The sequence below is a fragment of the Cricetulus griseus genome, chromosome 2, assembly GCF_003668045.3.
Source record: "Cricetulus griseus strain 17A/GY chromosome 2, alternate assembly CriGri-PICRH-1.0, whole genome shotgun sequence".
In the NCBI taxonomy this organism is placed as follows: domain Eukaryota; kingdom Metazoa; phylum Chordata; class Mammalia; order Rodentia; family Cricetidae; genus Cricetulus; species Cricetulus griseus.
Window position 1 is genome coordinate 323,570,596 of NC_048595.1, and position 22,936 is coordinate 323,593,531.

At 40.1% G+C, this 22,936-nt stretch overlaps 1 pseudogene; it reads right to left on the bottom strand.

The window, feature by feature from the left end:
- Positions 1 to 2,272: 2,272 nt before the first annotated feature.
- LOC113834189 overlaps positions 2,273 to 22,936 on the bottom strand; it is a 109,378-nt pseudogene continuing 88,714 nt past the window's right edge.

A 22,936-nucleotide genomic window follows, 5' to 3' on the forward strand; every position in this document is an offset into this window, starting at 1 on the left:
TACACAGGTATAGAATTTAAGCTACAAGTAAGCATTTCTCCTTTTAGTGTAGCTTTCAAGGAAGGTTTCAACTGCATTCTAATGTGGACATTATTTAAATTTTTTCATTTTGGTTGTTCTGAGGATTGAACTTGGGGAGCTCACACATGCCATAAGCATATGTACTGATCTACATCCCCAAGCCTCACTTGTTTTTCAAACTGTTCTTTTAAATTTCTTTCATGGTCACTAATTGTAGAATACTGAAGGTAGCCCTCAATGTGACAGCCATGCCCAAAATCATTCTTCCAAATTTAGCAAATAAAATAGTTCTCAGGCTGATTTAGTTTCTTCATTTATCAAAATACAAAGCAAATGCTTATAAGGTAACAACACTTATTGACTCAAAGATTCAAAATGATTTTGAATAGCAGTGGCCCTATTCCAGTAAACACTTACCCTCATTAGGTGGCCATCTCTTTAAATGCTTCAAACATACAGCATGTTTAGAGGAGAAAAGAATTTACTAACTGCAGAGTTGTACTATGAAGACAAAAACCAGCTCTTAGTTAAAATTATTTTCTAGATAAGACATCATTCTCCAACTATCCCTTTCCCCCAGACACCTGTGTGGAAGTGGTTAAAGGAAGGACTAGGCAAGCAGTCCTGTAAAATTGGTGTGGTGCAGTTTGCAAAATTTAAGTAAAAATGTTTAGCTTTATGCTCCTTCCTGAAAAGGTAGTATATGCCTTTTCAAAGTATTACACATGTAGGAGTATCATAAAATATCACAGAGGACTATTAAAATAATTACTAAGTCCCTGCATTACTTGCCTGGAAAAAATTCTGCCTGGTATATGGGATTTACTTATTAAAAAAGAGTTTGAGTTCTGACTTCAGATACACTCATAAATGTTCTAGCTAACATTACATAAAAAAGCAAAACCAAGTTTGACTTTTAAATGAGAAACATTGTTTTGAAACTCAAATATACATGAGACTAAACTTGAGCAATAAAAGATCTATTGGCAAAACAATTTAAAGGCAAACCTCAGGGAACCTGGTTAACTGTTGATAGCTGTGGGGAGAGAAGATAACAATATAAATACTATATAAGTTAATTTTCATTAAAATGACATTTCTTTTAAACGTTCAATTCTTCATAAGTCGGGTAAGCTAACAACCCGTCTCCATGCTACTCATTTATTAATGTTGAGGATCTCTGTCATGATCATCACCAAGTGTCTTTGGGCTGCCAGGGGTACTATGCCTAAACAAAAAAGGAAAGACAAAGGCTTTTTGCTAAGACTGTCTCTTGGTGCTTTTCAACAACTGAAACTGTTCAGAGTTTTAAGGACTACTTTCAGGAATACTATTGCAGGTCTGAAAGGATCCCATTCTGTTTTTAAAAAAAGATTTTAGCAATGAGCAAAATAAAACAGAACCTGTCTTAGTTGGGGTTTCTATTGCTGTGATGAAACACCATGACCAAAAGCAACTTGAGCAGGAAAGGTTTTATTTCATCTTACAACTTGTAGTAAGTACATCATCCAGGGAAGCTAGGGCAGGAACTCAAGGTGGAACCTGGAGGCAGGAACTGAAGCAGAGGCCATGGAGGAGTACTGCTGAATGGCTTTCTCCTCTTGGCTTGCTCAGTTTGTTTTCTTATAGCACCAGGAACACCAGCCCAGGGGTGGCACCATCCACAATGGGCTGGGCCCTTTTACTTCAATCATCAATGGAGAAAACACACCACAGCCTTGTCTACAGGCCAACCCAGTGGTGGCATTTTCTCAATTGAGGTTCCCGTTTTCAAAACCACTCTAGCTTGTGTCAAGTTTACATAAAACTATCCAGCACAAAACCTAACCTGCACTCTTTCACCACTAAATTTTGCTTGAGGCTGGGAGAGCAACTGGATCATTCAAGGCAAAGCTCTGTCAGGCAAGTCCTAATACCAGCTCCCACAAAGCCTGCTTCGTTTTGATAGAATCACTTTTCTTCAGGGTGCCCCAGCTGTCTGGTCTATAAAATGGGATAATAAGTAACCCGCCCACACCATACTCCTTTGAAGTTACCTAATAAACGCTCTTATAGGTGCACTTAAAACTATTAGATGCTACAAAAATATTGAGGGTTATCTGCAAAAGCACAAGGTAATAGCCACATGTTACTGCTAATTATCAAGCTCATAATAACTTCCCCTCTGGGGATCCTCGGCTCCCCAGGGTCCAGATGCACTTCAGAGCTCGCTCATCACCTCAGCCTGGCAGAAAGTCTACATGGTCCCGACTCAGGGCTGCAACAAAAGCAGCTGGCACGCCAGGACTAAAATGCACCAGACAAAAGAAAGTGGGTCGATGCTGAGCAGGGCGCCAAAGGGGGTGTGCGCCCTTGCCCAGGCGCTTGGAGACCAGCCGAGGACCGGCTGCGCGCAGCCCCCGTTCGCACCCCGCGGGCTCTTCGCCACGCCCCCGGCGCCGCCGCCCCACCCGGCTCCAGACCCGGGCCACGCGGACCGCGCTGCTGCCCAGGCCCGGCCATCAGGTGCGAAAGTTGAGCCTCTGTATGTCACCTGAGGCCGGCGGGAGGCGGCGGCGGTGCGTCCAGCCCCGGTGTTCCCCGGCCGCGCCAGGCCCAGGCCGGCTCTTACCTGCGTCCGCGCCCCGCCCGGCTCCCAGCACCCACGGCAAGGCCGGCTCCGGAGACGGGAAGCGACAGGAGTCAAACCCCGCGGAAAGCGCTGGAGCTGCTCCAGCAGTCCGACCCCGTGGCCTAAGACTCGGCGCCCAGCATCCGCCTGCGCGCCCGCTCCGCTTCTCCCACGAGCCGCGCGTGGGCGGCGCCGAGCCTGACCCCGCGTAGACCCGCCGACCGCGCAGGCCCCGCTCGCACGGCCCACAGGGGCCGTGGGAAAGTTTCCCTCCTCTGCTTAGCCCCTTACGGGAGCAACAAAAGTCTGTGCCTTCTCCCCCTTCTTCACCCAGCGCCTCTGAGTGCAGACTCTAAGCTATGTGCTGGGTCTGTTCCCAGCCTAAAAATCAGCATACCTCCTGGCCACCCCTCCTCATCCCTGACTCTAAAGGTGGCACCACTACCTGGGTTCAGTTTTCCCTCCTGATGTGTCTCTGTCGCTTACCTTCTGGTGACTGGGATTCCACCCATGGGCAACCGAGATTAACCGCTAAAGATATCTGACTCTTGGCAAATTACAGTTGAGAGGTGAGTTGATGACGAGGTAAATGAGGTAAATCGGGAGTGCTATTCAGGAAGTGAAGGGGCCCTGTGGAGTAAGTGTTTACTAGTCAGTCTATAAACTTTGGATTCAGAGCAATTAAAATAGCTGATCAAAAGACTTAGAGTCCGAATCTTCAGAGTATGTTTGATAAATTGGTTTCGGGAATAGGGATCGAAAGTAGAAGGAAACCCCCTAAAATATCTTGATTTCACTGGTGAATACAAAAGTTTACATGTGGCTGAAGTGTCTTATTTTGGCTTTTCAATGATTTCTCCTTCGGGAAGTGAAATAACAAACAGCCAAAACAATGCTGGGCATGGTGCTCACACTTGTAAACCTGGTTGCAATGTTCGGGCAGAGACGGGGGGTTGTCAGGAGTTTAAGACCCACAAATGGTACAGTTGAAGGGTAGCCTGGGCTTCAGCAGGCAACCTTGTCTCTGGAGCCAAACAACAGCAAAACAAAAATAAAAACAACAAAAAACCTTAAAAGTGAAAGAGAGGATGAAGTCAATGACATCACCCACAAAAAATTACAGATTTTGTGGATATTAAACAAAAATGCTCCATAAAATACTTGCAAAGGAACCTAGCAAAGATATTAGTACAGTATGATGAGGTGTGGTTTATCTCACAAATCCAAGGCTGGTACAATATACAAAAGCAATATAGCATCCCATTTCGGTGAAGTAAATAATAAAATAATGAAATAACAATAATGAAATTATTCTCAACAGATGAAGGGAAAGCTGGTGGGTCACTAAAGACTCAAAGACGGGGAAGCAGTAAATGGAAGTGTTTACCAGCAATTATTACAGACTTCTTAGGTGGAGAAGGGGCCCCAGAATTGGGGAGACCACCAATTATAAGGGGATTGGAGTTTCATTTGGATTTAGGATGTCCTGTATAGTGATTTCCCCTCTACCCCTCCATTTTCCTGTTGTTCTGAAGGTGTCTATGTGTCCCTTCTATAGCAGTTAGGAATTGGGTCTCTTCTGTATAACTATTGATTTCCTGGGGTAAAAGTGAGCACCCCAACCTCCTCTCTTTTTAATGGCTTAATGGTATGCAGAGACCAGCCACATGTAGAGGGAAAGGAGTGAGATTTGATAGAAATAGAAATTGAATGCGGTGAACAAAAAGCCACATAGAAGTGAAGACTTTCTTACTGCCTATTGCTAGGGGCAGAAAGCTACACATACCTCAAACTTGGATTTTTGTTTTCCCCTTTCTCATATCCTATAGCCTCATATCCATTGAGGCCCAATGTCAGCCTCAAAACATTTGACAAAATTCAACAACACCTTTCATGATCAGGTACAAGAAGTAGAAAAGAAATTCTTCAACCTAATAAAGGGTATGTATGAAACACCCACTGTTTACACGATACCTACTTATGAAAAAATGGTCACTGTTAACTAAATCAGGAAGAGGACAAGCACATCTATTCTTGCCACTCCTTTTCAGTATTGTGCTGAATATTTTATCCAGGGCAACTGAGCAAGAAATTTTCAAATAGTGCAAGCTAATAAACCAAACAGAAAAATAATTGTCTAATACAAAACCTGGTTAATAGGCCTCAGACGTGGGGACAACAACACACAAGCTCTCAGCTCGGTAGACAGAAGCTATCCAATGTATTAACTGTGAAATTGTAAATAACATGATTCAAAAGAAACCCAAATAGCTTCCAGGGAGGGAAAAAAATAGGACACATATGAAGATTCAAAAGCCAAAGTGACATTGAAGTTCTAAAAACAAACAATCAAAGGTAAATTCTCTGGGAAATTATTTGCAGTATTGAAATTGATGAGGTGTGAAGCTACAAATGTCTATACAAGGTCTGCAATATTCTTTTCATACCCTTTTCCCATACTGTAACAAAGGTGTGTAAGGTTTCTAATACAAGAACACTGAAGGTCACATCCCAAACAATTAAGACAGGTGAAGTAGACACACTCCCACCACTTGTTCATATCATAACCCCAGGATATTTAATGTCTTGCATTATTAAACAAAAGGGATTTCACTCATGTAATTGAGGCTAGAGACTTAAATAGGAAAGTCATTGTGAATGGCCCAGGTAGATCCAATCTGACTTTAGAAACAAAACCATTCTCTCTTTGAAGTCAGAAAGGTAAGGTAATAGGTGACTTCAAAGTATTTTGAAGTCCGAGAGAGTTTGAACTTCAACTGGTGGACATAGCCATGTAAAAAGAGAAAGTGGGCATGGACACCTTCTAAAAGGAAAGATGAGTTATCTAGCTGCAGTGGCACTGCCTTCTTTTCAAAGAACTCTTAGAGAGCCTTGCATTTCATAAACAGCCCTGAAAGAAGAAACAAGACCAATGTCTTGAAGTTCCCTGCTTAAGGAATGTAAATCAAGTTAGTTTTCCCCATGAAGAAGTCACAGAATAGTCAGAAATGATAGGGTGACGGTTCAGCAAATCAAAGCACTGGATGCCCAGTAAGACTGACCTTTGGGAGAACTGTTTCCTCTAAAGTCCCACACTCTCTTGTAGAGGAAGAGGAAGGAAGGTTCAGAAGGTTGTGGAGCCAATGAGACTCACTGGGCTCAAGAAGACAAAGAAAATTGAGGCAGGGGCAGGGGTCTCTTGCCAGATACAGATGCACCAAACAACTGCTGGGAGAAGAGATCTTCTAGTGAAGCTGTTTGCACTCTGGGCAGAGAGCTCCAAGGATGGTTACTCATGACTGTCACCAGACAGAGTAGGATCTAGAATGACCAAGGAGAAAAGCCTACAGGCATGTCTGTGAAGAATTACCTAGATTAGCTTTTGAGGAGAGAAGACCCTCCCTGAATGTTGGCAGCACTGTCTGTCCCAAGGGCTGGGGTCCCAGATTCCACAGAAGAGAAAGTTAGCTGAGTATTTATTCTCTCTGCTGCCTCACTGTGGATGCAATGTGACTAGCTAGCTGTCCCAAGGGTATGCTGCCAGAACTTCCCTGCCATAGTGAACTAAACTCTCCAGTTGTCAACCACTGGCCCTTTATAACCCAAAATGAAGAAACATTTTTCCAGAAATATCATAACAAATATCTTAGCAAATTCAAAATTGTCTGATTTTCCAGTATTTTGAGAGAAACATCTTACTCTTTAGCAAAAGGGCAGAAATAATTCAACTTTACAACTATTAGATAGGAGGTAATAAATGTGGTTTTGACTATTAGACCATTGAAATTAAATATTTGCCAAACTCACTTCTCATCTAATCCAACAAAGTAGCTTGCTGACTCCTAAACATCCTAAATTTTATATATAATAGTCTTTGCGTAGCAACTCATCAATATCCAGGGTGAAGTCTTCCAGGGTTCCACCAAATACCCAAATCTGGGAAAATTCAAAATCCTTATGCAAAGTTGTGCAGTATTTTCATGTATTCTACATGCATCCCTCTATACACTGTTAAATTTTTTGGTACTAGGGATTGGACCTAAACCCTTAAACATGATAAGCTAACATTCTACCACGAGCTACTACATCTCTAGTTTCCTTCTCTACTTATGCTGTTTTGAGACAGTTTCACTAAATTGCTTAGGTAGGCTTTAACATGCAACCCTCCTGTCTCAATCTTCCAAGTAGTTGAGAGGACAGGCATGTGCCACCATGCCTGTCTCCATAGACTTCTTTTTTAGATTTTATATAATTTTTATGGGGTAGTGTGAACCTGTGAGTCAAGGTTCCCAGGGAGTCTAGAAGAGGATATTAGATCCTCTGAAGATGGAGTTACAACTGACTGTGAATCACCTGGTGTGGATGCTGTTGACTCAGTTTCTCTGCAAAAGCAGTGTTCACAACCACTGAACCATCTCTTCAGCCCCAATCCTAGACAGATTTAAAATGGTCTTTAGATTTGTTGCAGTTCTTAATACAATGTAAATCTAATATAAGTAGTTTTTACATTGTTTAAGGACTCTTGACAAGAAAGGAAGCCTTCAGTATGAACACAGTTTTATTTTTTTAATATTTTCTGATGTAACTGCAGATTGAGTTTCTTTGAGTGGGGTCTTGGTAGCTGATTTTGAAGATGATGAAATTTTGGTCAGGGAGGGACAACTGCACTATTTGATTGTGAATTTTATAACCTCTGTCATTATTTAATATTCTCAGCCAAGGCTAGAAAAATCTTTACAATCCTAACACTATGTGCTACAATCAACATTATTTGAGTCCCCAGCAGGATATTTACTTGCTTTGAAGACAGCAGGCAGTTCAAAATAAGAGGTTTGATGTAATGGTATCGATGGGTATGAAATATAGATTTTCCTGAATGCCTCAGTTTGTGGTTGGGGCAGGGCCCTTCCTGCAACAAAAGATAGAGTAACAAAAGAAAAACCTGTCCTCTTACAGGTTCAGTGCACATTCTGAGAGAAATGTAATTGTAGTTCAAGGCTGAGTGTTTCAGCAAAGAACAATGCATTTTAGGGAGGTGACAAGGGAAAACAGCTCCAGGCTTTTGACGGATGAGTAATGGACATTATGTTGGTAAATTGTCATGTGCTGTTTGTGCTCACTGACAAACTGACTCAGGAAGTAAGGTTGCCTCCACCCCTATTTCAAACCCAAGCATATTTGTCTCAGTGTCCTGCAATGCTCCTTGGCTTGGAATGGGATGCCAACTAACTCTTTAATATGGGAAGAGAGAGCGGAACAGAAGAGTAAAGTCATTGTGCTCTTGAGAACAGCTTAAAGGGAAACCGTTTCTGACAAATGTTACTATTACTTATCCCATGGAGAGAAAACATGTCTATGGTGAAAAAGAGAAGCTAGAAGTGTAGCCACAGTAGGTTCACTCATGGGAAACTCAGCCATGGAAAGAACAGCTCAATCAAGAACTCCAGCTGCCTGCCCCAACTTCCCGAGTCAGTTTCTGTGGGATGTAGTGTGTTAATATCAAATTTGATGGTGTTATCTCTGTTGTTATCCTTTCTTTTATTCGGAATCCATACTTGAGGATGCATTCTTGTGAGCTCCAGTTGACTTCTATTAGATGTTTTAAGCAACCAGTTTGATGATGCTCTACTATCATCTATCTATCTATCTATCTATCTATCTATCTATCTATCTATCATCTATCTTCCTATCTCTATCTCTATCTATCATTTTCTTTTTATTCTTTAGATTTTGCTTGCTACATACTTAGTAAACTCACTCATTCAAAAATGGCTATATAGATCATTCTCTGGATTGTACAGAAGAGGGTGGTAAAGTATGGGAAGGCAAATTCATAGAGATAAAAGCTGCTGACAGAGTCATCTGGTGCTGCTATATCTGAGGTGAGCAGCAGACATTGCATCTCTTGTATGGAACAGAATCTCCATTCCATTTGAAGGGAGGAGAGAGTGGGAATGAAGATGTTTCATTTTGTGAGTCACTGCTCTGCAGGGGCAAGGGGCAGAGACTTCCTCTGCACTTGGATTGTTTTGAAATCAGTAATCCTTATATTTCCGGGAAGGAATTTTGGTTTCTATCAGTATCATTCTTAACAGAGTTGATATTTCAAATTTCAAATTCACCAGGAGAAAAGTAGAGAATCTTTGGGTGGCTAGGGGGACTTTTAGCTGTAAGGCAAAACAATTTTTAGAGCTAAAATTAAGTTGTATTAAAAGACTGTGAGAGTTGGAAGAGTAACCACATGCTGTCCAATGCGGTCAAGAGGCTAAGAAGGAAGAGGAAGGCCACTGGATTTTCCACAAAGAAGCACAGATTTTCCACAAAGAAGCATAGAATAGTAGAGATGTAGATCTCTGAAGCCACAGTGCCTTCATTTGGATATTTTCAAATATATAACCTCCTTGTTCTCATATGAAAAGGGAGAGTTAGGAGGTTTTGGTGATTTTTTTCCCCATGTGAAGTACTTTGAAAGGCTACTTGGCATATACTAACCACTTAATAAACATCAGCCATTGCTAGTGTATGACATAAATCATTATGGTACATTTCCAGGATGAGGTGCACTTCAAGGTACATTTAGGGATCATTAGCGAATCACAGAGAAGCAGGAGGCATTAAGCCTTGTGTTCCCTAGTTGGTAGTTGCCACCTGCTTCATCTAGGGTTGAAAAGTCATAGGTGATCTGCCACATGACTGAATTCTCATGTCAGAAAAAGAGGGAATCCTAAGCCCTGAGATTTGGATAAGGTTTTGTGTTGTGAACTAATAAGACATGGAATTTGGGGAAGGGGCACCACTAGACACCAGGAAGATGGTACCTTCCTGAGAAAGTCAGACACTAAAGAATTTGGGGAATAGACAAATATGATTAGGAATATAAAAGCCACTATGTTGAGCCAAATCAGTGTGCCAACCATTTTTATCTTTGGTTTAGGCTGATGCCCCATGTCTGCAAGACCAAAACCAAAAATAAACCTGCCTTCCTTTCAATATTCAGTTCTGTGTTCGACTGTAAAGTGAGGATCATTGTTTATCACATTTGTATTGTACACTTTCATTCCCCTTCCTCCTTTTCTATGTGTTGGCTTCATTTGTAGGCAGATTCAGTTTATGGCATGGGAACTTTGCAGTTGTGGCTGTAGACTTCACTTTCACCAGGCCAGCAACTCCAAGGCAAAAGGAAGCCCTCTCCCAACAGTTCTGACAAAGTTGTGGAAGTGAATCCCAAACTGGAACAATATGCCCATTTCCATGGAGGTAAACTAATAAAATACAATGACCTGATTCATACAAAGATCAGATTAGGAAATCAAGAATGACAAAGGGACAAGGGACAATGACATAAAGAAGTCATAAAAAATTAGTTGAAAGTGCTATCCCTGGTGGCCAGGTTGGACAGAAATGCAGTGAGGCCAGAAAGACATTAAGTTAACCTGACTGTGTGAATCCCTGCCGTAAAACAGTCTCAAAGCTACTCCCAGAACTACAGAAGATATTGTCAGTGCTGTGGACACTCATAGGCTTAAAGGCAGGAGAACCCAAAAGGAACTTTCCTGAACTCTGCCCTATCTTTACGAACTGTAGAAATAAAGGAACACATTCTAAATTGAACTGTGGTTATATGACATTAGGACTACCTTCATATATTTTAGGTGTTTTAAGATAAGTGTTTCCCTTATTCCACATCCTTTCAGCATGAGCTGTGACTTGTGATATTGATCTTAGCCATTCTGACAGGTATAAGATAAAATCTCAAAGGAGATTTGATTTGCATTTCCCTGATGGATAAGGATGTTGAACATTTCTTTAAGTGGTTCTCAGCCATATGAGTTTCCTCTATTGAGAATTCTCTATTTAGATTATTACCCCATTTTAAAAATTGGATTATTTGGAGTTTTGGTATCTAGTTTTATGAATTCTTTATATATTTTGAATATTAGTTCTCTATGAATGTGGAATTGGTAAAATATTTTCCTATTCTGTAGGCTGCAGCTTTGTTCGAATGATTGTGTCCTTTGCCTTACAAAATCTTTATAAATAGCATTAGTGCTAGTGAAACTCAAGCCAGAATATATTTATCAAGAATTATCATACCCCAATCCTTAAAATATACTAATAGATAACACTTCTTGCAAAGAAAAGAAAAAACATAATACTTTGAAACTACCAAATGAGATTGAAATTTGTGATTTCAAGCAGCATGATCTTGGGCAAAAATCACATAATAATTTGATACAATATTTGCTCAGTTCTAAAAATGACTCACTGTAAATGATACATTTTAATCAGCTGCTGTAATTATTAAATACATACAGTATAAAAAGTCTTTTATCAATATGGTCATTTAACCATTAATTTTTTACTCCAATTGTTTATTATTATAGCCTGTCTATTTCTATGTTGATCATTAGGTAGAGTTAACATTAATTTAAGAATAACCTTCAAGGATTATATATTTTTGATACTAACCCTTTATTTATGTGGTCTCATTCAGATTATTGACATCCAATAATGAGAGCCTAAAACTCATCACCTTACCTTGTAAGTTAATAATTAAAAGTGATCTTGCATCGTAAACTCATTCATTTAATACAGACTATTACTGGTTTCATAGATACCATTTATCTGTTCCATCTTCAAACGCTATGGGCTCCTTTCCACATGTTAGTTGTTTCATTTCAGAACATAAATGATTGAAGCATATTTTTTTTAAATCAGAGTGAGGGAGAAGAAATAAAAGCAGGGTAAAGCTTGATTTGTATTTGCTGCCATCCTAAAGTAAACATGATACCTCTTACTCCAGCTCACTCTGTGGAGGCAGCAAACACTGAATCTCAGTCTGCCTACTGCTCTCCCTAAAGAAGACTAAACCTTCAGGTTGTCCTGGCATTTATGTTGTGGTCCTAAACACCATGAAAACATGATTTACCAAAACATCAGCACTTACATTGTACATATTATTTCATGCAGCTCTTTGTAGTTTTAATTATTATGAATGGTTGTCTCTCGTGTACTTTATTGAAGTCATCATAAGTTTTCGGCCCAATATTCCCATCTGCTAATTTTACTGCTAGCTACTCAGTGAATAAAGAAGTCCTATATTATCAATTCACTGAAGAAAAGGGTGTAAGACTTGCTTGGATGGGATACTACTTGTATGGAAAAGTTCTCAATATGTTGTACCCATGAAATTGGGCATTTGTATTTTACAGTTGTATTATTTTGAATATACAAAATTGTTATGAAAGACATTTATAATGATATTAGTTTCATTCTTTCACTAAATGCCTGTGCCTCTTTGGAAAAAAAAATAGCTAAACCTGCCTTGACTTAATATGATGATAGAACTTAAAATCCATCTGGCACCCTAGAAAGGAAGTATACAACAAAGTTTAGGCCTATATTTTCCAGACAGTATCCACTGCCCACTGGCCTGTTTAGTTTCAGCTTTGTTGGAAGAGGAAAATAACAAATGTTGGCTAGTGCATTGTCATTTCTGATCCTATGGAGGTCTTTTGTTTTTCATTTTAAATCTATACTACTATAGATTTTATTGTTAGAGCCAAGGTCTGAGGAAAAACTCTTTTAAATTGTATGAAGTAATGAAAAGAATGCACTTCCACACAAAACACTGTAGTGACTATAAAAATAATAAAAAAAAAAAAAACCAAAGGATATGTAGCATGTTCGGCCTGAGGTGTCAGTGCTTGGGATTGAGGTGTTACTGTGTCCATCATCAATAACAAATGGCCAAGCCATGTGGAAATATGAGCACAGGAGCACTCCAGGACCCTTGGGTACAAAGGCACTTTATACTGAATCACTTGGCAAGGAATAGAGAATCCCTACACTTCCTTGACCAGAGCCAATCATTCATGTTATCAAAAATCACAATAGCTTTTTCTTGGTGGTCATATTCTTCAGTCATACTGAACTTGCCATCTATGCAAAGGAAATTATCTGAGTTATTTAGGTTTTCAGCAAGCAGTATTTTATTAATCACCATAAAGTCACCTTTTGACATTAAACATATTTGTAGTCAAAATCAGATATTGCACTGGCACTAGAGAATTTAGGGATTAATAGAACAAGAATGATTTCTACTCCCATGAAAGTCATACTGTACTATAGAAGCTAGCCAAATAATTGTCCATATTCAAGTAAAATCAAAGTAACTCATACAAAGAATAAGAAATAATACACGTGGGATTTTAACGTGGTAGCTCAGTGAGCCTTTCTAAGGAAATGATGATTGATATGTATCTGAAAAAGAGAGTGGGTATTTCGTGGAATGAGAGGCTACAGGTGATGTAAACATATGGCAGAGTCTATGCCAAGATCCTGGTGCTGGTTCATAAGTGGTAAGTTTAATAAATGAGGGTGACACACAGCCAGAATGAGAGTACTATAAAACGAGACTAGCAATGTACAAAGAGTTTTACTAGGTATTTTGTTCTTTGTTTCTACAGTAATAAGAATTCATTGAAGTGTTAAGCAACTGGGTGGACATAGTAGGGGTTGTGTTTTCAAAATATCACTCTGACAAAAGTGTGGTAAACTACTGGGAGTGAGTTAAAGATAGACTTTGGCATGCTGGGTAGGTGGCTACTTGTAGTCTGAAGAAAAATGTTGGTGTTAATGGCAGAAACGGAGTTACTTTCATATTTAAAAGACCTGAGAGAACACATAGGCAGGTAGGGGAAGCTGATGTCTATGATGGCCATGTTGCTTCTCGTTTGCATAACTGACTAGTTGGGAGTAGCATTAAAATTAAATTAAGGACATCAAAAGAGAACCAGATATTAGAAAGGAAGATCAAGTATGAGGTGGCAGATATGGAGCCTAAAGTCCTGTGGGGTAGTCAAGAAAAATAGCCAAATAGGCAGGTTGAAGTGTGGGTCTGTGCAATGGTTAGTGTTAATTGTCAACTGATAGAATCTAGAATTACCTGGGAGATGCCTCTTGGTATGCCTGCGGGGGTGTCTTGATTATAGTAATTGCAGTGGGAAGACCCACCTATTGTGGGTGGCACTGCTCCCTCGCCAGGATCCTGAACTATATAACAGGAGAAGGGGAACTGAACAATAATACATTCTTTAGCTCTCTGTTTCTTGGTAGATGAAACAGTGGAACCACCTGTATCAAGCTCCTTGCACTCTGAGCCAGAATAAACTGTCTCTTCTTTAGGTTCATCAGAGTGTTTCATCTCAGCAATAGGACAAGAAACTAAGGAAGTCTGGAATTCATACATGGGACTGACAATAGGTGTAGCTGGTAACCATTATATTTGTTTTGTTTCAGTAATAAACTTAACAATAATTTAAAACCTAGTTCTGTTATTTGGAAGCGTTAGCTGCTATTTTTTCTTTTTCTATCTCCTTGAATTTGACAAGATGCTTTCAAGAATTCATCCTACTTGGCAACCAGTAGATAGGCAAAGATAAATTCTAACCAAGAGCTGTTGGAGCCAGATGTGGTAGCACACACCTGTAATTCCAATAATCCGGAATCTGAGGCAGGCAGGTTCTGTACGTCCAAAGCCAGCCAAGGCTACATAGTGACTTCCAGGGCAATCCAGATTGGGTGAGGGTGAGACCCTGCCTCGAGGTTATCTAAATATTTCACTTTTGGCAGCTCCCCCATACCATGTTATTTTTCTTAGTGTACACATGTTTCTTAATTCAGCTATGTACTTTTGGTGTGACACACCTGGAAGTAGAAATTGAGTAGCTAAAAATATAATTGAAGAAAAATGAAATAACACATTTTCATGGCACCAAATGTTTTAAATTTTACTGCAAAACGACTAATGTGAGAAGACTGTAAGCCAACCATATGCTTGTAACACTCTTCAGAAAAGCTAGTCAGTTCCTGTTGAGGATTATCTTCTGGCTCCACGCAGAACTGTGGTATTCCTCCTATAGAGCATGTAGCTCCATCTCCTCCATTTCCTGTATAACATCTCAAATCTCCATCTCTCCAACTCACAGCTGGATCTGTAGGAACCTCTGTATAACCCAAATGTCAACTCCCTTCCCTTTGCTTAGCTTTTCTCTACTTTCACAAGAAATTAAGCATGCCAAGTAGACTGCATTCTGTAGTTTTTTTTTTTTTTTTGTGGATTCCGTAATGATCGCAAATGGTCTGCTTTAAAAACCTTGGAGCTAAGGATAAAGAAGTGGCTCAGCACCGGAGAGCACTTACTGCTCTTCCAGAGGCCCTGGTTTTAGTTCCAACATCCTCTTTTATCAGGCAACTCAGAATTTTCTGGCTTCAGAGGATTTGACATCTTTTAACTTCCATGGACATACACACACACACGCACACACACTCAAAATGATAATTACATATCAGAGAAATTAAAACTCACAGTTGGTTATCCCATCATGAGTTGGGTCCCATCCAATTCATGATCACTGGCTTTCCTTGTGGCCTTCCGTCACTTGTCTCAGCTGAACTTGTGACTGCCATAGTTATAGCTCATTCTTCCTACAGTCTTTTCATCTCTTGCCTTCTTTATGTTCTATAGAACATTGTAATATTTATCTAGTTATTTAAGTTTTCACATCTCACTTTTCTCATCAATTAAAAACCCCTCTCTAGGAGCCAGTGTCTATTGTTCCAGGATAATGGGAAAGTATAACTCCTTTTAAGCTGAGGTATTTGTAACTATTTTTCGTTATTTCTAAATAAAAAAACAAAAAGCAAAACCAAAACAAAACAAAAAAACAGTGTGCTAGACATGTGTGCCAGTGTCTTAGCAAGTCTTACGGTTTATAAGTACATATTACAGAGTAAAATGCTTATAAAGGTTAGAAGTCTATTTGGCATCTAGTTCCGAGGACTGGGAAGTTCAAGTGCATGCTGGTGGCATCTCCTTGACAATATCATGAGGGTCTTTCTGATGGGCTATCATATAACAAAGAGAATAGTATGGCAAGACATTGCAAGCATGCCAGAGAGATCTCACTTTTATAACAGAGCCACCTATGCAATAAGTTAGCAGTCCATGAGAGTGTTAATTGATTCATGAGGACAAAGCTATTACAACATAACCATTCCTCATAGATCCCCTTTCTCAAATGCCATTAACATGTAACATAGATGATTGATTACGTTTCTTTTTTTCCATTTTTTATTTGAATTAGAAACAAGATTCTTTTACATTACAATCCCAGTTCCCTCTCCCTCCCCTCCTCCCCTACCACCTCCTCCCAACTAAAACCCTACCTATCACATATCCTTTCTGGATGGTGAGGCCTTCCATAGGCAGAGTCTATCATATCCTTTGGGATAGGACCTAGGCCCTTGATTACATTTCTAACACACAAAGTTTAGAGGGTACATTCAAACCATTGCAAATAGTTCTAGTCTGTATTCTAGGACAACTGTTTAATAGTTGAAATGTTTGTTCTGGAAAAACCAGCCAGTGTGACTAGCTTTACCATTGATGGATACTGTAGTGTTTACTAGTAGAATAGAAATGTAAGAAAGATTCTCATCAGTGTTGGTGGGGGTATTCAAAGTATACAGATTATCAGAGAGCATTGCACAGTAACCATCATGAATCTGGGAATTCCAGGTTATGCTACCTAGAGGAACCTGACCCTAGATCTAAAGACTCCATCTCATCCCTCATATAGCAGTTTTGGAAATGGCTATATTCTGATGTTATAAGATCATCCAATAGAATCATTGTTGTTCTTTTGCTTCAATGTTTAGGATAAAGCTGGAGGGGGGTCCCTGGGTGGGGGACCATGGCAGATTCCAAGGCCGGCAAGGGTGACCGAGGTGGGGAACAAACATGCCAGGCAGACAGAGCTTGAGTGAGTTTTATTAGAAAAGGGAGTGGGAAGGAAAGAGAAAGGAGGCAAAGAGACACAGAGAGAGGACAGAAGAGAAGAGGGAGACAGAAGCAGAAAGAGAGGAGACCAGAGAGAGAGAAAGAAGAGGCAAAAAGAGTATAAAGAGAGCAAGACAGCGTAAGTGGGCGGGGTCTGTCTTTTAAAGGGGTCCTTTGCACCTGCTTGCAGACTAGTGCTACTGGAACCCTGGGCTGACCAGAGTACTGCCTGAGTGCTGTTTCTGCCGGGTGACAGGGGCAGGCCAGCATAATATCTGAATCCTTACAATCTTAACTAGTATTTTGTTTTATCTGCATTGCACGAGTCTTTGTTTCCTGTCAGGAGCTTGAAAAGACAAAGAAAATGGGGCCACTGGATTCACAGCACAGGCCAACCATATTTATCCCTGCCTACTGTCCTCTTCTGTGGGTCCTTGTGCGGGGCTTTATTCTGAGTCTTGTCGATACGTTCTATCTACTAACAAGACGTATGGAGGGGACTTGTGCTCTCACATCTCTTTTCAAAGAGATTCTTGCTGTTGACTGGAAGGACTGTAGTAGTTGTGAGTGACTGGTTATGAAGCTCTGCTTTAACTGCTGCTTTATTCAATCTCAGAATTAGAAACAAATATTCAGAAATCAAAATAGACTCAAACTCAGCAAACAGCTTATTGTTAAAAATAAGCAAAATTGTGGGTTGGAGAGATAAGTTTGGTGGAGAGCACTTGCTTTGCAAACATGAGGACCATAATTCAAATCCAAGTACTGCATATTAAAATGGGATCCCCACCGAGACCTGCAATTCCAGCTCTGAGGGATCCTATGCCCTCTTTCCGTCTCTATGTTCTTATAGGCACACACACTTGTATATACACATGTATTTCTCTCTGCCTCTCTCTCTCTCTCTCTCTCTCTCTCTCTCTCTCTCTCTCTCTCTCTCTCTCACACACACACACACACACACACACACATAAATAGAAAAAATACATAAAATTTTAGAATAAACTAAATTCTGGCAATATGAACTTAGTTGCTTAATTATCAGTTTAATCTTTCTTTTGAATGCTTTTTTTATGCTTTGAATATAAAACGTCTCCTACAGTTATCATGTGTTGCATGTTTAGTCCCTAGCCAGTACTGGTACAGTTCATCTGAGGAAGCAGTTCTCTGGAGCATGCCAGTGAAAGGTGATACACCAGTCTATACTGTCTTGTCTTCTTTCTCTTGGCCCATGTGATCTGAATAGCCACTTCTGTGGCACATCCCCCTACCACCACCACCAGGTTCTGCTCAAGTGCATGGAGGCAGAACACCAAGAAACAAAAGCCATCCTCCCTCCTTTGTTTTTGACAGTGACTTATCACAGCAGTGAGAAGAGTGACTGATATACAAAAGAGTTCTAAGTAATACCATGGTGCTTGGGCTTTTATTAGTAAGTGATTTCAGAGTTAGAATTCAGATTTTTAATTCTAAATATCCATTTATTTCTATTTTATGTTTATGGCTGTTTCACTTGCATGAATGTCTATGTATCACATGAATGCAGTGGTCAGAGGCCAGAAGATGGTGTGGCATCCCCTGGAATGGGAGTTACAGATGGTTATCAGATGCCATGTGAGTTCTAGGAACCCACCCCAGGTCCTCTGCAAAGGCAGAAGGTGCTCTTCATTGCTGAGCTGTCTCTCCAGCTCCTGGAATTCAGCATTTAAAAAACCCTACTGGTAGTGATTTTCTTGTGCCAAATTAACTTTTTACAGGTATTATCATAGTTTAGGGCAAAGATTAATACTGAGGGGAGTCCTCCTACAAATCCCGTGTGTGTTCTGCTGTGCATCTATGAGAGGAGCTTTTCATTTCTGTATTATCAGTGCAATTGAAAAAGAGCCTAAGGAGAACAAAGAAAAAGGGAGATAAAAGAAATCAAATAGAAAACTTTGCCAAAAGGAAGCACATGTGACAGGAATTGGAGACGAGATGAAATGGCCATGATCAGGCTGATAAGTTATTGCTCATTATGGTAGAGGAAATGAATTGTGAAATCATAAATCAAATGATGTAAAGGCAGTCGAAAATAGTTTTTTCTTAATGGAAGGTATATTAACACATATTGAGGATATTTACTGAGTATTACTGTGTGTCCTTTCCACAAATAATATGTTTAAGCTCCATACTGTTTGGCTCAGCATTGAAATAATAATTGTTTTATAAACATGAAGATTATCATAACGGTGTGGTGGCATGGTTAGGTATTAAGAAAACACACATGCTTATGTGAAGTGTGGTGCTGTATGCTTGTACTCCAACCGTCTGAGAGGCTGAGATGGGAGGATTAGGAGTTCAAGAGGCTTTAAGAAGGGGAGGGAGGTATGGTAGAACACATGCTATGAAAATAGAGGGAGGAAATACTGGGTGTGTCAAGGCTTAAACATGAATGGGAGTGGGTGGCGGGAGAGCTGAAAAGGTGCAGGATGAGGGTTAACTAAAACTAAAGAATCCTGAAAAAGACACATGGAAACCCACTAGTCTAGAAGCTGATTAAAATACATAATTTAAAAAAAAATTAAATGGGGTTGCTGTGCATTAAGTTGATCTTAGAAACCCTGGGTTATTACACAAGATCTGCAGTGCCAGGTTCAGGGCACCTCCTTAGGAGTTGATCAGGAATATCCCAAGTGGCAGCTAAAACTATACAGATTATGGTTGTTACCACTGATTACTCATCAAAGCTGAATGCTAAGACCCCATCGCTGATGACACCGCATTACTAGTTGCAGAACACAGAGAAGCCATATTAGAACTGAGTGAGAAATTTCCTCCCTGTGTCTAACCTTTACAGTACAGGACGTTGTTGTATAGACAGCTGGCGTAGAAAAGTCAGTGACAGTATTCCTCAGCTTTAAACCTTACATCCTACAATATCAGTGTGCCAGACAAGAGGTCCATATGAGTACCACAATGGCACAACTGTTACAGAGGTAGCCAACAGTTTCTTTTCTTCTTTTTTATTGAATCCGAGGTCTGTTCCATAGGAGGGAGTTTGTATCCATTACTGTGGATCTGGTCAAAGGCCATTGCTGGGGAGATCCTAAACACTGGGATGAACCTATTACTTTTGTTTTGCTAAATGGACATGTCAAACTGCCTCCTAAATATCTATGTTTATACATATAGATTAGTGATGTTCTCAGCCTTGATCAAAGATACTTCTTTTTACAGTGAACAAGTTAATGCAAAGATTCATGACTTGTCCTGGTGATGAGAACAAGTGACTTCTGAGTGCTTAGCATTAAATGAGACCCCCATACTACCTCCTCCTAAGCTCTGGGAATATTGTAGTTGAGGGAACGGAAAGAATCTAAGAACCAAATGATAGGAAGGTGATCTCTGAACTGTTGTTATGGGCATGGGATGTCTGTGGCACCAAAGAATTTGCAATAGCTGCAGGTGCTACATAGAGCCTGTAGGAGGCTCAGCTGGCAAACATGCATTCACAGATGAGTGGGGGGCTCATGGGATCTACCCATGAGCTAATAGCAGTCCAGGGCTGATGGAGGAGAAGTCATTATCTGCAATGATATTGCCACTGGTGAGTTGTAGAAGGTGTCACACCCATACCCACTCAAGTGCTACTGATTAAACCCAGCGGGTTACAAAACAACAACAACAAAAAACAAACAAAAGATGTGAAATTGACATGGAGACTCAATGGGAGGTGGAAATGGGATGGTAGTAGAACCAGGAAGGGAATAAAAACAGGTGGAGGGATAATTGTGACCAGAATATACTAAATATGTGTATGAAAATTTAAAAGAATAAGTAAGTAAAACATTGTTTACTTTGAGGTCAAGTATGAAATTAGAAAAATCAAGATCTCAAATGGCTCTATTTGTCAATGATAGTAACCTATCATATCTAAAATATTGTATTGTCTTCTTTCTTAGTTTCCCCCAACTCCCAACATATAAAGTTGACAACTAAAAGCCATTCCAAACACTAGTAAAAGGCTGAAAGATGGTTCCAGAGGTAAAGGTGTTTGTCACATGAGCCTAATGACCTGAGTTCTATCTGCACATTTCAGTGCAAAAATCGAGTCAGGTGATTATGGTCACATATGTTCACAGGTGAACTGTGAACTGAGAGTTTTCATTTTCCTTCTTGTTCTAATACTTTAAGTATTTTAGTATATCATCAACTATTCTCAGCAAATACGTTTCTGTTCAAAACATGAGTTGTTTGAATGAGCAATGTCCCCCATAGACACACATATTTGAATGCTAAGTTCCCAGTGGATGCTGTTGGGAGGAAGTTACTGAGCCCTGCTGGAGCAAGAATGTGATGTGGAGAGCAGGTGCTGAGAGCATATTGAGTCTCGCCCACTTGTCCTTGACTCTCTTTGCTTCCTGTGTGACAGATGTGATCAGTCAGCTTCCTGCTCCAGTGGCCTGCTGCTGTGCATTCTTCCCCACCATCAGCACCCCTTCTGGAACAGTAAGCTAAATAAACCCTCCCTTCTGGAAGTTGCTCTTGGTCATCTGTTTCATCACAGCAACAGCTTGTTTGTACAGCTCACTCTGCTCTAACTTAAAATATAGATTGGGACAAGTCACAAATTATTTAATACACTGTTTTGAGGTATTTGATTACACGGTGTAAGGATATGTCAGTGTGACTGGTTTAATAAAAACCTAAACGGCTAATAGAAAGGCAGGAGGTATAACAGGGACTTTTGGACAGAGAGAGCTCTGGGAAGAGGAAAGGCAGGATCACCAGCAAGATGGAGAGGAAGCAGCATGGACAGTACAGAGTAAAGTTAAACAGGGCACTTAAAAAAGAATGTAGATTAAAAGATATGGGTTGATTTAAGTTATAAGAGCTAGTTAGAAACAAGCCTAAGCTATTGGCCAAGCGTTCATAATTAATAATATGTGTCTATGCTGTGATTTGTTAGATGACTGGCAGGATAGAGAAAGACTCACTGCTATATATGTTTATGAATATTTGTTTTAATTTCTTTATGTGCAAAAAGCTGTGTGCATGTCTACTTTTCTGTGGAGGGAATCTTACTAGCTTCCCAAAGAAGTATGTGGTCAGAGTAGGGAAATATTCAGATGTCATTGAGATACATACACTTAATGCCTTTCCAGGAGTCCTGTGGATGCCTGTCTGATCTTATTGACAGGTGTTCTGTTGCCTGTATGCTGACAGACTCATCAGTTCAGTGCCCTCTTCTCTAAAGCAAGACCTGCAATGAAATAGGCTTCATCTTCCTGGAGTCTGGATCACACCATCCCTCACTCCCCCAGGGCAGGGTAGACTTTGACCAGTGACTAACTGTCATCTGATACTAACCTGTTATCTCAAGGTGAGATCAATCCTGTGGTGCAATTGAGCTCCAGAACTTACTATGGGATCAAATTAAAGTGTGTCATTAGCACAGCCCACATCCTTAACAGCTCAATTTGTCAATGATGTTAACCATCTTTAAAAATTATATTGCCTTCTTTGTCAGACTTCCCTTACTGACTTCTGAAGTATGAAGTTGACACCCTAAAGCCATTAAAAAAACTTATTCAATAATTCTGATTATAAAAACATTCTGAGACTATTATTCCAGCACTATTCCTCTGCTAGGGAACTCACCAGAAAACATCCCAGGCTTTGCTTCCAAGGAAATGGAATAAGGCCTGTGTCGTTGAGTGTTTACATTTTATGGGACTAGAAAGTGGTTTTACAACGTAGTTTATAAGGGTGGGTGTCTCAGTTAGGACACTTATACTGTATTACTCTGGCGCTAAATGACAGGGATGAGATCATATTGATGATAAGAAATGAGGCAGTTCACCTGAGAACCATCAAGAATTTTAAACTATTTGACTTTCCTCAATGCATTGTTATCCTTGATGAAAGACAAAACTGCACATGCTTCATTATCTTGTCATCGGATAACTGTGCTGAATCCAGCATTCTATACCTCTCCTCTTTTCATACCATCAGGATCCATTCTCATGTTAATTCTGTCACATTTGACTTGTACATGTCATTCCCGAGCTCCAGAGATTTTGACACCCATTTTGGTCTCTTCTGTTTAGTACATCTAGCACTAGCCTAGTTAGAGCTTCCTGAGATTTAAACTTCTGGTACCTGGGGTAGTAGATGGGCAGATTCTTAGAAAGATGGTAATTTATTCTCTAAGGTAAACTGACTCATCTCAAATCACAGCTGAAAGTTGCAACAGTAACAGACACCATGCTGCACTCCTCAAGATTTCCATGAAAATTTGCAGAAATTATGCATAACCATAATCTTCCATAAGCCGGGTTTGGATGGAGTAGACTTAATGTGAAAAGCAAGTGGCTCTGAGAATTGTAATGTGTTTGACTTTAGTAGATGATGTGAAGACGCACCTCCTTCCCTTTAGTGAACAGTCTATAATACACTCAGCAACAGTGTTGGCAACAGTT